The following is a 16,412-nucleotide window of genomic DNA, read 5'->3' as shown; positions in this document are numbered from 1 at the left end:
CAAAGACGAAGAAAAGTTTTTCAAAGCAGAGAGAAGAGATGGACCACCTACATTTGGACAACAGCAATATTGGAAATCATCAGAAAGTGGAATGTCTTCAAAGTGATAAACAAAACTAACTGCCAGACTGTCACCACTCTGCTCGCTGTAACAAACTTTTGTTCACAAAGAAAGATGCCTATTACTGCCTCCAGGGGAGGAGTCCCACTGCACGGAGGGTAGCAAAGAACATGACAAATGCCTGCTACCAGGAACAGTGGTCCTAGGGTCCCAGCCATGGTTACAGGTGCTGGGGTTGCCAGCAAAGCACGACTACCACAAGCACTGATGGAAAGACGTTTACTCTCATTGACAAGAGACAGAACAAGATCAGCTTCTGAGGCCATTGTCCCCCAAAGACAACGCAGGGAGAAGATCTGGTCTATATATACCTCTTTTTTTTTTAAACTTACTTTTTAATTGTCTTTTTAAAAAAAGATACATTGATCACAAAAAATGTTACATTAAAAAATAGAAGAGGTTCCCATATACCCCCCACCCCCAATTCTCCCCCATCAACAACCTCTTTCATTATTTTGGCACATTCATTACATTTGGTGAATACATTTTGGAGCTCAGCTGCACTGCGTGGCTTATCGTTTACATTGTAGTTTACACTCTCCCCCAGTTCACTCAGCGGGTTGTGGCAGGATATATAATGTTCAGCGTGTGACCCTGCAATATCATTTAGGACAGCTCCAAGTTCAGAAAATGCCCCCACATCACATCTCTTCTTCCCTCTCCCTGCCCTCAGCAACTACTGTGGCCTCTGTCTCCACATCAATGATACAATTTCTTCCATTGCTAGTCACAATAGTTCTATAGTAGAATACCAGTAAGTCTACTCTACTCCATATTTTATTCCTCCATCCTGTGGACCCTGGGATGGTGATGTCCACTCCACCTCTAGATCAAGAGGGGACTTAGATCCCACATGGCTAACGGATGCGATTCCCCTGCTTGCAGTTGTTGGCACTCTCGGTTCCCTGGTGCAGTAGTTGACCATCTTCACCTCCCTGTTAGCTGATCTGGGTAAGTCCAATGAACCAGAGTAGGATTTGCAACACTGCTGAGGCTCAGGGCCCAGCTGGTACCTCTCTTAGGCCCTAGTAGAAGGATGCCACCACCACCCCACCCAGGAACAGGTACATGACTGGGGCCAAATGCCATAAAATGGACATGCTTGAGCCAGACTATTTCCAGGGAATGTTTACATATGCCTGGGGCAAAAAGGGTAGGAATGGGGGTGAGGGGGAAGGAAGGCCACTATCAGCTAAGGAGTGTGTTTTACCTCAAGGTACCACCAAGAAGGTACTCAGCCCACACTTATCATCCCATCCTAGGAGCCAGACTAACACAGTCCTAAGCATTTATTTGTGGGTCACAGGAAAAGGTGGCAGGTTGAGCTTGGACTGTCCTCCACCACAATTAAATAGTTAATAAACCTAGAATATTGGATCCAGCAAAACAACCTTTCAAACAGCAGTACATACAGAGCAAAGCAAAACCATACTCCGGGGAAACATCACCATCCACAGCAACAGCAGCAACCACCACCATTATTCCCTGCAAACAGGCAACAGGCCAGCAGTCAGAAGGAAGGGCTGGCCATCACCCTGGAGAAGTTTAGGAAACCAGGAGAGAAGACCTTCACCCCGTGGAGCCCTCTCTTTGTGGCAATCTTCTTCCTGACATCAGTGGGGAGGAAATGAGGAAACTATTTGAAAACGTGGGAAAGCAGATGAGGTCTTAATTCCTGAGGGTTAAGACTTGGTCTTTATCCACTTAGAAACACAATTCCTACTGGAGATTGCCAAAGTAGAGATGGATAACATGCCACTCCGTGGAAAGGAACTGCATGTGCACTTTGCCTGCCATAGTGTGTCCCTTACAGTCAGAAACCTTTCTCAGTACATGCCCAGTGAACTGCTGGAGGAGGTCTTTTCTGTGTTTGATGAGGTGGAGAGGGCTGTAGTGTGGATGATCAAGGAAGGCTCTCACGAAAAGGCATTGCTGAGTTCTCAGCTGCTTAGAAAGCTCTGGAAAGATGCAGTGAAGCTCCTTCCTGCCAACCACCCTTCCTTGACCTGTGACTGTGGAGCCCATGGACCAGTTAGATGATGAAGAGGGACTTCCAGAGAAGCTGGTTTTAAAGAACCAGCAGTTTCACAAGGAGCCAGAGCAGCTACGCAGATCTGCACAGCCTTTTGAGTATGAGTAAACACGTACTGGAAGGCACTCATTGAAATGGAGAAGCAGCAGCAGGACCAAGTGGACGGCCATGTCAAGGAAGCTCGTGAGAAGATGGAGATGGAGGCGCCTTACCATGAGCACCAGGTCATGCTAATGAGGCAGGATTTGATGAAGCACTAAGAAGAACTTCAGAGGGTGGAAGAAGTGCACAACCAAGAGGTGCAAAACAAAGCAACTGGAGCTCAGGCAGGAGGAGTGCAGGCACTGTGAGGAAGAGATGCAATGACTTCAGGAGGAAATGATGCAGTGCATCAGGAAGGATTCAAGGGAAACTTCCCTGAGACAAGAGAGCAGAAGAAGCAAATGGGCCAGATGGCAATGGAAGTGCTATGGGTATAAGCAGCAGAGGCGCCATGCCCCCTGATCCTGTGCCAGCTCCTCTAAGACCAGACACCAGGATGTCACATGGAACCTTGGGACTGACTCCACCAACAACTGAACAACTGCTGCTGCAATGGAAGGAACTGGGGTAATTGGTGAACCTCTCCTGCAGTCAACTGTGCAGCTCCTGGAGCTGAATTTGCTCCAAGCAAACGTCGCGGACACTGATAAAATTGCAGTGTCCTAGTTTCTCAAAATCCTTAAAAGAAGGACCCTTTTTGGACTAGCCATAATTCTACCCCGGAGAAGAGTGTTAGGGATTTCCTCCCACTATTGGGTTTTCCCCTTCTGTACTACTCTAGGGAGACCTAAGGCAAGAGAGGGAGGGTGGTATTTAACAAATCAGTTCAGTGTGGTATATTATTTAGCAAGTCAATTCTGTGTGGTGCTTTCCTGAAGTCTCAAAAATATCGATGTTAAGGGCCTGAGGGGAACCATGACAAAAATGGGTGCTGTTAGAGCCCCATTAATCCTGATCATTCCGTTCTTTGTCCATCCTGTTTTGCTTGCTTTCTTATCCTTACACCTCCCTGTCCCCCAATCTGAGACACTACCAGATATTAAAAAAAAAAAAAAAAAATCACCCAAGGACCTTAGTCCCATTGCTCCATTCACTCCCAGTCAGAATTCAGGCAACTGTCCACAGAGATCAGACACAGAAGGTAGTGTTATATTGTTGTGGAATTTAAGAGAAGTTCAATTAATTGAGTATAGAGAGGCCAGGACTCAGGAATGATTTTAAGAAGGAAAAAATGGTTTATTGACGGCCGGCCGGACTCGGGAGCTTTCTGTTTGAATCCCGAGCCCCGAACAAGATTTTCAAACGTCTTTTATACAGAGAGGAAAGGCCAAAGGTCCCTTTGTTTCAGTTCTCAATAGGCTTCAATTAGATATATCTCTTCCACATCTTAGGTAAGCTTTTAGCAAGGACTCCAGACATTTTAGATAAGCCTTGGTTTTTGCATTTCCCCTAAATACTTAAAGTTTATAGCCCTTGCTTTGTTAAACATTTCCCGGGACTGGAGCCTGCTGGTCCCTAAGAGCAGGACTGCAGCCTCTTACGGTTTCATACCCACAAGTCAAACAACTTAGTTATTTCTGAAGAGACACAAGTCAAACAGCTTAGTTATTTCTGAAGAGACAAAGAGCCTTCCACCCATAGCCCACATCATTCCCCCCTTTCTGCCAAAGATTAACTTGCTAAGCTTTGGCATAATTATTGTTGGAGCTATGAGGTGGATGGCTGTTTGTTGTTTTGATTGATTATTTATCAGTCTTTAGTACAGCATCAGGACTGTTTTTAGAAGTTTAGAGCTTTTCATTCTGGACAGCAGAATCTTGGGCAGGGGCCTCCCGCAGTTATTCTGCTGCCACTGGCACTCACGTGGATTTCCAGTCAGGTTCCAGATCCATCTATTACTTTTCTTTTACTCTCAAAGAGTTTACACCTTTAATTTAAAAGGGGTGCTGAAGGGAGACGATCTCTTTTCTGTAACTGCTTCCTGCTGGCCATGGGCTGTAGTCATTGCCTAATAAGGTGTAAAACTCTTAATTTATTCTAACTGGAGGAAGATGGATCTGGCATTCTGTACGAAGTTGGATGAAGTTTTCATATGGTTAATAAGATGTTCACTCTGAAAGAAACAAACTTAATTAAAAATTTGGAATACCCGTTTTTTTAAAAGAGGACACATTGGATTACAGAGGTAGACAAGGTTAGGTGCTTATAAAGATGGCACTCCTTAAAAGCTGGTGGGAACAGCATATATTCTTTTTTAAGTTATCCATCTTTAGAGAGAAATTGCAACAGACACTTAGCTTTGTCTGAAGACACATTCCAAGCTTGTTCAATGATTGACACTCATTCGCTCTGTCAGATGCTCCTGGTGAACTGGCACTCCTTGGGCAACTGGCTTCACTCAGGATTAGAACACTAATTTGGAAATACTCTTAGTTTTCACCTGTGGGAGTGATCAGAACTACAGAATAAAGATTTTTACACCTTGGTTTTCATTGTACAATTTCTAGCAATTTTGACTTGTTCAATAGGTGACTCACCATCAGCAAGCAAGCCTCACTTTTGCTAACTTGAGACTGGCTGAGACTGCCACCTTATTCTATAGACATGTTATTAACTGTTTAGAAAATGATTTTACCAGGAATTTAACATGTCTAATATACTTCTGCACTTGATCCAAAATAGAAAAGATAACATTACAATTATTAGGCATATATTTAGTACAGGATAAAAGTACAGCACTTAATATTAACTAATGTATTACTTAATGCATAAGGATTCAGAGTTGCCATTATTAGTTTTGAGTTTCAGGTTTGTAATACTTTACATGTTATCTCTCCATGAGAGCAGGCCATAATGCCAATTGTGTTTAAGTTTTACTTACAGTCTCCTGGTATCATGGCTCCACTTAGCATGTTCTTCAACGCAGTGAGCAAGTTGCAGCATCCTTCCAGTATTCCAGAGATTTTCCAGTATTCTACTAGCCTGGTGCATAGTGCTTTCTGGCACCATGGAACAGTGCCAGTCTGGAGGCGATATCCATTGTACACTTGGCTGTACCGAGTCATTATTGGCTGCAGGAGCTTGAAACTGCAATATAGTTTCCATCGACTTCAGGAGCAGAACCAGAGACTGATATAGCACATATTTTTAATTGAGGGGTCAGTGACCAGCCTAGCCAATAACTCACATGGAGAGGCCACCTGTAATGTATACAAGGCCTGGTTCGAATGCACAAGAGTTTGACAATGTTAAAGTTTATTCCTTGTTTTATATATATTTTAAACAACTTAACGCAATACATATATCAAATGACTATTTACTTACACAATTTTACTATGAAGATAACAGTAGGTGCTTTACTTTAGTAATAGAGGAAAAATATTATTTTTCATTGTTAGAATGAAAACAATTTTTCCAATAGAATCAAGACAACTTTTTATTACCATTTACTTAAATGTGTATTTTGCAGTGGCCTTCAGACAGGTTTATTATCATGAAGTTATTTCTGCTACCAATACCAATCTAAGTTTCTTTAGTTAACAATAACTTCTACAACTAGAACTATTTAAACATTTTCAGTTTGGAAGATGTTTTACAAACTCTTTATAATTGACTATAACCACATTGAGTAGCCACCTCATGTTTAAATAAACTTACTAAATTACAATTACCAATGAAAGAAATTTACTCTCTATTTAAGAGAGCATATCTACAATCTTTTCCCTTTAGCCTAATTTCACCAATGTGAACTTACAATTTTCACTTACAATTTTCATTACTGTAAAGATTTTGTACATATGTTAATTTAGTTTATAAATTAACTATGGGAGATTACACTCAAGTTAAATAAAATTGAAACCATAATAGTTTATGCAAGGAATGTTCTCTTTTTCCCTTACAGGAAGCTAAAAACTTCTTTTCTTTAAGTTATGAAAATTATTAATTTAAAAGCATAACTGACTACCAGGTTTTAAAACACATGCATACTGACTTCCAGGTTTCAAAACACATTACACAATTACTTAATTTTTTAAAATCATAACCCAGGAAAGATCTCTCCATAGTTTTTATGGACTTTCCTTTACTTACTGAAATTTGTTAATAGAGCCACTAATTACCTTATTTTGTTGGAAAGAAATCTTCTGGAAGAAAATAAGGCTCACCAGATTGTGGAGAAGAAAATACTTTATTCTCAATCTTGCAAGAAGGGGCGCAGAGCCAGATATGGCTGGTGCCCCGAACAAAGAAAAATGACACAATTTATACCCCTAAGCCTAGCATGCAAGCTCTTCCTGTTTTTCCATAGATTGGATACTTCAGAAGTTACAGCTTATCTGAGATTTAACTTTCCCACGCAAAAGTTTGATTTAACTGCTTCTTCTATCACATTCCAACCATTTTAGTTTTTACCTGCTCCCCCCCTTTTGTCAAATAAGGAATAGAATTTAGTGCTGAAATGGCACCGACTTAGTTAGCTCCTTCTTGGGCATCCTTCCACTGCCCATAGGACTGGCCTAAACTGGTCTCCTCCACTGCTGTCCAAGCCGGGAGTGGGAGACTGAGGCAGCAGGCCGCCGGGTTACATCAACATTTTTCTTCTGTGAAAATTAACCTAATCTTTGTTTTGTTTTTTTCAATTTATGGCTGACAAAGGTTTAAACTGGGAAATTACCAGGCAAACTGATTCTTAATTCCCTAGCCTAGTAGATAGGTTTAATCTGCCACACCTAGTCTTGCCTTAAAAGCTCTTGCAAAGAGGAGGCCCTTTCCCAATTGTTTCCATAATCAGATTTCTATGACTTTCTCATCCTGCTTAGTTCAATTTGGGCTTTAAGAATATTTATAAATATAACTGCATATTTAACCTCAACAATTTGAGCAAATAGGCAGACATGAATAGTTTGGCACAACAACATGACTTTAGTTACTTTAAACTTTTCAAAGACTTTTGAAACTCTTCTTAATTTGCACTATGACCATGCAGTTTACCACAAGAATTTTCTTTCTTACTTAATGGATTGTAATAACCAAAATGTTCTCAATGCCTTAGCACCATTTTGTTTTAGAACTTTATATTTTACTTTGAAATTAGCAGAATTTTGGATAAGTAACAAGATTAATTTTATATATATTTACTGAGGCTATTTGAAGCCTCAGGGAGACAGACTGCTTTCTCTCATGAATTGCCACTCTTAGGAACACTGACCGTCAAGGCAGGAGACTTCTCCCCCTCCACCCCCCTTTTGATTTTGGAGATAATAAAACTCCAGTGGCCATTTAACCTTATTCTATCAGGCAGCCATTTATTTAGTTTACACTTGAATTCATGAGAGAAAGGGTTACTAATACCAGAAGAGGAGACAGTGATGTCCCAGCTCTTCTCAATTATGAAATAACCACAGGCAAAGGCAAAGGGCGAGGTTAGGCCTGAAGCAACCATAAACAAAGGAAAGGTTAGTGTAGAATTTACACTTAAATAATAGTTTCAGGCTAAATTCACCCAGCTATAATCTCAGTTATTGTCTTTCCACTGTTTTACAATATAAATGCATTTATAAATGATTTTAACTCTTAGTTACAGTTTTTATTAATTTTTTTAAAACCTATTAATTTTATAACACCTTTAAATACCTTTCATTCAACTTATAACATATTAAATGAACTTAACCATTACTTTAATTTTTCCTTTAAAGTGAAAGAATAAATCTCTTGCAGTTAGTTTGAAATAAAAGGCTACTTTTCAGGATTTGATTTCTAGAACATAAAATGTTCTTTTAAAAGAACTCTTCTTCAAACATTGAGGATATGATGAGGTTAAAGCACAAGAAGCTATTGATAAAATATTTTCTTTGCATATTGATCTGACTCAATTTAATCATAAAAATTTCCCTTCCACAAACCTTCTACACTTTCAGTATTCAATCAGGTTCTGTCCCACACTCTACTCTTTCCAATAATCAATCATTTTATCTTAGGACAAAATCATCTTCTGTTTCCTTAACAATAAAAACCCACTCCATATATCCCACATACTAAGTTACCAGGCAAACTTCTTACAACATATAATTGCCATTAATACTAACCAAGTTTGTTAAAATAATGAACTTTTCTTCACTTTAAATACTTAGTAGCATGTAATACCAGAAACAGTTTTTTTTGGAAGCAAGTTGGCAGGGGAGATTGGCTGCCGAATAAGTTTGTTATAAAATTGCCTTTTATTATTATTATTATCAATTCAGTTTTGTTAAATAATGACTTTCTGCAATTAGCCACTTAAATACCTTAAACAATGCTTTGTAAAACTTTATATTTATACCCTTAAGACAAAGTTTACCTTCACAGAACACATTCTCTTACTTAAGGTTACTACAATACCTTCTAAGAACCTGAGCAGAATGCAAACGTATTTTGGCTTTGACACCCTAAGGAGGGAACTTTACTGCATTTATTCTGATTCTGCTTTTCACCTCCTTCACTTCCCCCCCCTTCCAGGCAGTCGGGTGCACAACAAACAGGAATGCGGCTTATGAATAGAAGGGTGGACTCACTGGAAAGGGGCAAGCCGCTCCCCCCTTTCCAGCTTTCAGCCAAAATGGGCAGACAGAACCTACTCAAATTTGGCAACTCTCCCAGGGACCCAGCCGCCCTGACTGGGACATTCCCAACAGACTTGGGTGCTTGGCGCGGACACAGATGGCCTCCAAGCCGGGGCAAAGGGCCAGACCAGAGACAAGACACCAGAACATGCACAAACATCTAGACTCCTCAGCTTTTGCCCCAGAATCATTTCACCCCCTTGCCAATGGCAAGGGAGGGCTCCAGCTCAGCTGTAATTCTACTTCATGTAAGGACACAACTCCAACACTAACATTGAGCTGACACAGACAGAAGCACAAAGGTCACTAATCTGACTCACAAGTTTATATATTTATTTTCACCACGGCTGCCCCCACAGCCATCACAAACCTCAGAACACTTAACATTTGGTATAAAGCAAATTCATTCACAAATTAGCACCATAACAAAAGATTTCAGCTACACTTTTCCACTGTTTAAACTTTACACCCAGACCAAGCTCCACCAGAAAAGCCGATCCATTTTCCTGTAACCAAGTTTTGTTTTCCTTAATCTAGACCAATTTCCAGGACATTAGGACTCGAACCTATAAATGCCCTTCCTATTAAAATCGAGACTCCACTCCTTTAGTGGACATAAGACAAGTACCAGATTCTAACATGCAGTTAGACAAACCCAAAACACCAGGGCTTTTCCCCGGTTTTCCTCCTTTTCTCAAGCCTAGAGAGAACGGCTTCCCCCCAGCCTTCTGGGGCTACTAGGGTTCTCTCGGGAGGTGATCAGCCTCCCCTTCCTAGCAATTAAAGCTAGGGCCTTCCAGACTCTGCTCACCCGGGGAGTCTTACCTTCTTCCCTGTTCGGAGCTCTTTTTCGTTCCCAGAATCTTTCTCTTCAGACCTTCCATTGCCCCTTGATTTTGTCGGGAAGATTCTGGTGGAGCCCACATCTTTTCTGGATTAAATTTAATCCAGGGGCGCCCAGATTTGGGGTTCACCCGAGTCCTCCCGGCTTCCTCGGGGATTTGGAAGGGGCAGCAAAATGCTACCGTCTCTGGCCTTCATTTTTATCCCTTCGTGGTTGCCATTAATGTTGTGGAATTTAAGAGAAGTTCAATTAATTGAGTATAGAGAGGCCAGGACTCAGGAATGATTTTAAGAAGGAAAAAATGGTTTATTGACGGCCGGCCGGACTCGGGAGCTTTCTGTTTGAATCCCGAGCCCCGAACAAGATTTTCAAACGTCTTTTATACAGAGAGGAAAGGCCAAAGGTCCCTTTGTTTCAGTTCTCAATAGGCTTCAATTAGATATATCTCTTCCACATCTTAGGTAAGCTTTTAGCAAGGACTCCAGACATTTTAGATAAGCCTTGGTTTTTGCATTTCCCCTAAATACTTAAAGTTTATAGCCCTTGCTTTGTTAAACATTTCCCGGGACTGGAGCCTGCTGGTCCCTAAGAGCAGGACTGCAGCCTCTTACGGTTTCATACCCACAAGTCAAACAACTTAGTTATTTCTGAAGAGACGCAAGTCAAACAGCTTAGTTATTTCTGAAGAGACAAAGAGCCTTCCACCCATAGCCCACATCAATATCCCATATATTACCCCTCCATGTCCTCAAGAAGACATTTTCTCTGTAGCCAATTAAGCCAACCGCCCCTTCTCCCAGTGGGCAGTGGCTGCGGAAGGCAGCCTCCTTGGCAGTGTACGCAGCCTGCTCCTTGTGCAGGTTGCCCTAAGGGACCGTGGAGACAGCCCTTGCCTGTTGATAGTCCTATCTGACCTCATGCCATCCCCAATTAGGCCCCAGACAGGTATGCGAGATGCCTTTGGAAAGCCCCATGGCCCAGGTTATCAAGTCCATTGCACCGAACTTCAGAACAAGGAGCATGTGTTTGAGGCGCTGCATGTGCCAAGTTCAAGTTCCCTGGCTGCCAGAAAATCCATACCTCCGAGAAGTGGGGCTTTACCAAGTTCAATGCTGATGAATTCGAAGACATGGTGGCTGAGACGCGCCTCACCCCAGATGGCTGTGGGGTGAAATACATCCCCAATTGTGGCCCCTTGGACAGTGGTGGGCCCTGCAATCCTGAGGGCTTTGCCAGCACTGCCCCCGCCCAATGTGGGCCCTTCAATAAATGGCTTCCCTACCATCCAAAAAAGTTTTTAAAAGAAGACGTTTTCTCTAAATTTTCATTTTAGAATATCTTTAAAAATATCTTGAGTTAACTTGCATCCATGTTTTTCTTGGGTGAGGACTGCCCAGGAATGCCTCTTGCTGTTCACAGTTTTTCTTGATAGGCTTAGTACAATATTGGGAACAGGGTTGATGTTGCTGTTCACAGTTTTTCTTGATAGGCTTAGTACAATATTGGGAACAGGGTTGCTGTATGCTGAAGAACTGACAGTAGCTCTTAGCCTTGTCTATCTTAGGTAATTATGCCGTGCATTTTTGATTGGTGTACCATGTTTGATTTGTCTTTAATACCTGAAATTTGGAGTGTTTCTGAGAAATTGAACAGTAATGCAGCATCAACTCATTAAAATACATTTTAAGCCTTAAAAAAACAACCTGGGAAATTATCATCAACAGGCCTGCACTAAAGGAACTTCTAAAATACATATTTCAGGGGAAGAAGGGAAATTATTCCAAAAGAAAAGTTTGAAATGTAAGAAAGAATGGTGAGCAAATAAATTAGAAAATAGATAAGAAAATCTAAATAAACAGTGCCTTAAACAATGATAATAATAATATCTAATCTATGCTTTCTAAAAATGACAAAAATAAAATACAGGAATATGGTAGCATGTAAAATAGGAAGGGAATTATCAGAATTAAAGTATTCCTAGATCCTTGCATTATTTGGGGAGGGGGAGGTGGTTAAGTTATTAACTCAGAGTTTATTAACTATTCAAGGAGAAATTACACAAAGACTTAGAAATCTTGAAAATTAAATAATGGAAAAAGATATACCAGCCAAACGCTATACAAAAGGAAGCTTGGGTAAGTACATTAACATAAGATAAATTGGCTCCAGGACAAAAAGCTTAATTGGTGGGGCAGCCTTACATCCTGTTTGCCTGAGATAATCCTGCTTTACTTCTATTATCTTAGCATTTTAATTACCAGCATTCCTTTTGACTATCAGAAAGTATCTCAATTATATATTTGGTCACCCTTATTATGAGTAATGGAGAGGGTGTCTTGAATTTGAGAGCAAATAATTTATTTCAAAGGTGATTCTGGGAAACATCAGAAAGACAGTAGGGAAGTGGATCAGAAAAGGGATGGAAACTGTTAAAGAACAAACCAGTGGGAAACTGGAACTCAATCCTATGGCAACCCTGGAAGATGGGGTTAAACAGTTGTTGGGATAGCCCAGCAGAGCAGCAAGGAAGCTGGGGTCGTGATAACATATTAATAAAGCATACTACCCAGCCAAAGTGTAGAATCAATGGTATTTGGTATAATCACATACTCATGTTTCACACAAAAGTCTCGTTATAATATCCAGTCCCATGTTACATTTTTAGCTTTCCTTCTAGTAATATACAGGACCTTAGACTTTGCCTTTCAACCAATACCATGCCCATATATTAGCACTACTAGTTTAAAACACTATGATGTGTTTTCACAATTTCTATTCATTTCCGAAGATTTCTAAACAACCTTTTTTACCAATTCTGCACAGATTTACCCTCAACTTCCCATCTCTAAACTCATTCTATTTTCAAGTGACCTACATTCTGGTTATTAACTCCATGGGTTTATACAATATATTCAGTCTATCAAAGCACAATCGTACAGTATCTGTCTTTTTGTGTCTGGCTTGCTTCAATCAATAATGTCCTTCAGATTCATTCATCTTGTCATATGCTTCAAGACTATTTCTTCTTACATTTGTGTAATATTCCATCATATGTACACACCACAAACTGTTTATCCTTTCTTTGGTTGATGGACACCTAAGTTGTTTCTATCTTTTGGCAATTGTGAATAATGCTGCTATGAACATCAATGTACAGGTGTCTATTCGTGTCACTGCTCTCAGTTCTTCTGGGTATATTCCTAGCAATGGTATTGCCAGGTCACATGACAAATTTATATTCAACTTCCTTAGGAACCGCCAAACAGTCTCCACAGTGCCTGCACCATTCTACATTCCCACCAACAATAAATAAGCATTCTTATCCCTCCACATCATCTTCTACATTTGCATTTTTCTGTCTTTTTAATAATGACCACTCTAATAGGTGTGAAATGATATCTCATTATTCAAGTGTTCATGGGACGTTGTCTTGAAGAGTGGAGGTCCACGCAATAACTGAAAGAATACTGAATTATTACCCTGGTGAGTCCAGCTACATTCGCTAATAGAAAAGCAAGAATCCCCTAAACGTAAGGGCAGACAGACCATTATGCCAGGCCCTTGACAGTGATGATTGTACTTATGAACCTTTTCTTGTGAAAATTGAAACTTAGCCCAGCACTATATACTTTATTTCAATAAATAATAATAATAAACAAAATACAGACAAACTAAATACTGCCTAAGAGTTACCTCCTGAAAACTTCCTTGTTGCTCAAATGCGACCTCTCTGTAAGCCAAACTCAGCATATAAACACACTACCTACCCCGCTTTGTGGAACATAACTGCCAGGGATGAGCCTTCCTGGCACCAAAGGATTATTACCAAGGACCATCTAGTGATGCATCTGGAAAAAGACCTTGATCCAAAGGGGGAAATGGTAAATACAAATGAGTTTTTATGGTTAAGAGATTTCAAAGTGAGTCGGGAAGTCCATTCTAGAGGTTATACTTGTGCAAGTCTCAGCAGGATCTCATTGACTGCACAGTAAACAGTGCCTCAAATGGCAGGGCTCCTGAGGGCCCTAGAGATATCCAGAAACTATAAGAAGGAAAGATAGCTCAGGAATTTGGCACCCTGTCAATGGGCCTTACTTTGGAATTTATGTTCCCCAGTGTAACAGAGTTAGACTCATTTATAGGTTCTCTACACATGGCTCTTCTGCTCCTTCTATTTGAACGAATAATTAGCACAGTACTTGATAAATACATGTCCCAGAGACTTAAGTTTTGGTCCATCCATGTGCCAATTGAGCCCTGAATCTCAGCAGAGTTGCAACACCTGCTCTCCAGTTCATTGGACTCACCCAAGACAACTAACAAGGAGATTACAGACAACTCCATCCCAAAGAACAGAGAGTGCCTGCAACTGCAAGCAAGATAGCTCCATCTATCTGACCCACGGGATCTAAGCCCCCTCTCAATTAGAAGCAGAGTAGACATCACCACCTCAAAATACTCAAGATTGGAGAATGAAAAATGGACTAAAGTAGACTTACTATTATTCTACTATGGACTTATTATTATTATAGCAATGGAAGAACTCTTATCATTGATGAGAAGGCAGTGGCCACTGGAGGTTCTGAGGGATAGGAGAGGGAAAAATAGGTGTAATATGAGGGCATTTTTGGGACATAGAATTTTTCCTGCATGACATTGCAGTGACAGAAGCAGGCCATTGTATATTTCATCATAACTTACAAAATTGTGTGGGGCAAAGTGTAAACTATAATGTAAACTGTAGTCCAGGGTTAGTAGCAATATTTCAATATGGGTTCATCAATTGTAACAAATGTACCACACTAATGAAGGATGTTGTTCATATGAGAAAGTGTGGGAGGGGGAGGAGCGGGGCGTGTGGGAATCCTGTATATATTTATGTAACATTTATATAAATTAGTTATAGAAATAAAAAATAAAAAAAAATAAAAACAAAGAGTAAGCATTCCTATCTCTCCACATTCTCTCCAACATTTGCAGTTTTCTGTCTTTTTAATAAAGGCCATTCTACTAGGTATGCAATGATATCTCATCTTAGCTTTGATTTGCATTTCCCTAATCGCTAGTGATGCTGAACATTTGTTCATGTGGGGTTTTTTTGCCATTTGTACTTATTTTTTGGAAAAATGTCTATTCAAGACTTTTGCCCATTTTTAAATTGGGTCATATGTCTTTTTTATTGAGTTGTAGCATCTCTTTATACATCATGGATAGTAAACCATTATTGGATATGTAATTCCCAAATATTTTCTCCCATTGAGTCAGATGTTTAATTGCTCAAATCTGGGCCATGGACCCAGTAATGTGTTGCAGAGCCACGAGCGGGGGGGGGGGGGGGGGGGGAGGAAGGGGGGGGCGTGTAAAGTTCTGAAAAAGCCTCTTATTTATTTACTTTCATTTACTTTCATTTTCCTTGCATGCACTTCCCTGGTCCACCAGCAGATGGAGTACTTTGGCAGTTCAAACCCTGGTCAGAGTGTGCACATTGTAACACCGACCACAACAATGTGGCAGAGGCTATTCAGAGTTTCTCAGAGGCTGTTCTCCAACCTTTGCCAGCTGTCCCCTCCCTTGCCCTGTGTAGGAGATAGTTCCACTCCCCTCTGTGTCCTCAACAACCAGTCCTGGGCAGTAGGGAGGGTGTTTGTGAGAGTTGGATCTTTCCCTCCCCTGCTGGCCCCTGTGGCAAATAACAGTGTGGCCCCGTGTGGGCTGGGAGGGCTCGTGGCACACAGCAAACCAAATTTGTTGGCCAAAAGCTGAACTAGCCTTCAGCTGCATCCCTCTCTCTCCCCTTTCCCGAGGAGGTAGATCCCTGTGGCCCTGTCTTTCTGTAGCGACTGGCCAGAGGCCAGAGAATTCAAGGCTATCAGCTCCATGGGTGGAAGGATGGGTGCCTGCAATAAGCTACAGCTTTTACTCACAGAGCTTTCCCATTGAGATTCTCTTCCTTTCCTTTCTCTCTTTTGGGTGGTGTCCAGCCTTCCCCTGATGCCCTAAGCCCGAAAACATCTTTTTCAGGCTGTTTCTGTCTGCCCTCTAAGCTATTTTTCTGGGTAAGAAGTGAGTCTTGTCTCTCTCTCTTAATACATTTTGAGGAATTGTATTCTACAGAAAGTCTTCAGTCACGAATTAATTTAGAAGTCAATAACTAAAAAGTCATTTGAAATCTCATTCATTGGTATTTTTATAGCCTTAGATGCTTATATTTTAAAAAGCAGAAAGTCTGAGAATTAAAGAGTATTACCTTTAAAATAAAGAAGCAAACGAAGATGCCTGCAGTCACTCCTACTCAGCACTGTATTTGTGAGGCAGAGAACAAGAAATAAAAGGTATGAAGATGGGAAATAAAAAATAAATAAATAAAACTGCCATTACATGTTAATGATATGGTTTCCTACATGGGAAACCCAAAAGGATCTGCAGAAAAAAATATTGGACATAGTATAGGAAGTTGCAGTTACCGACTGCTCCATAACAAACCACTCCAACATTTAGTGATGTGAAACAGTTACCATCTCATTTGCTCACCAGCCTGTGTCAGCGGTTTGAGCAATTCATGTGCTGGTGCTGTCTGGGGCCATTCATGTGACTGGCGTCTGGCTGCTTGAACTGGGGCTATAGCCTAAGGTGGCCTCCCTGACATGCCTGGTGATTGCGGCTGGCTGAGGCTGAAAGGTTTAGAAGTTCTTGGAGAGGGTAACGTATCTCTGCTCTACATGGTTAGACCAGGCTTCTTCACTCAATAGTCTCAGAGCTGTGTTTCAAGAGGGCAAGA

At 40.9% G+C, this 16,412-nt stretch overlaps 2 pseudogenes; both read left to right on the top strand.

Annotated features, from left to right (window-relative positions):
• The first annotated feature begins 1,571 nt into the window (after positions 1 to 1,571).
• Positions 1,572 to 2,841, top strand: LOC101442554 (non-POU domain-containing octamer-binding protein pseudogene; annotated as a pseudogene).
• Positions 2,842 to 10,399: 7,558 nt separating this feature from the next.
• LOC111766758 (small nucleolar RNA SNORA70) lies at positions 10,400 to 10,522 on the top strand (annotated as a pseudogene).
• Positions 10,523 to 16,412: the final 5,890 nt, after the last annotated feature.

Source organism: Dasypus novemcinctus, chromosome 27 (genome assembly GCF_030445035.2).
Source record: "Dasypus novemcinctus isolate mDasNov1 chromosome 27, mDasNov1.1.hap2, whole genome shotgun sequence".
In the NCBI taxonomy this organism is placed as follows: Eukaryota; Metazoa; Chordata; class Mammalia; order Cingulata; family Dasypodidae; genus Dasypus; species Dasypus novemcinctus.
This window is presented reverse-complemented; position numbering and strand designations above follow the sequence as displayed.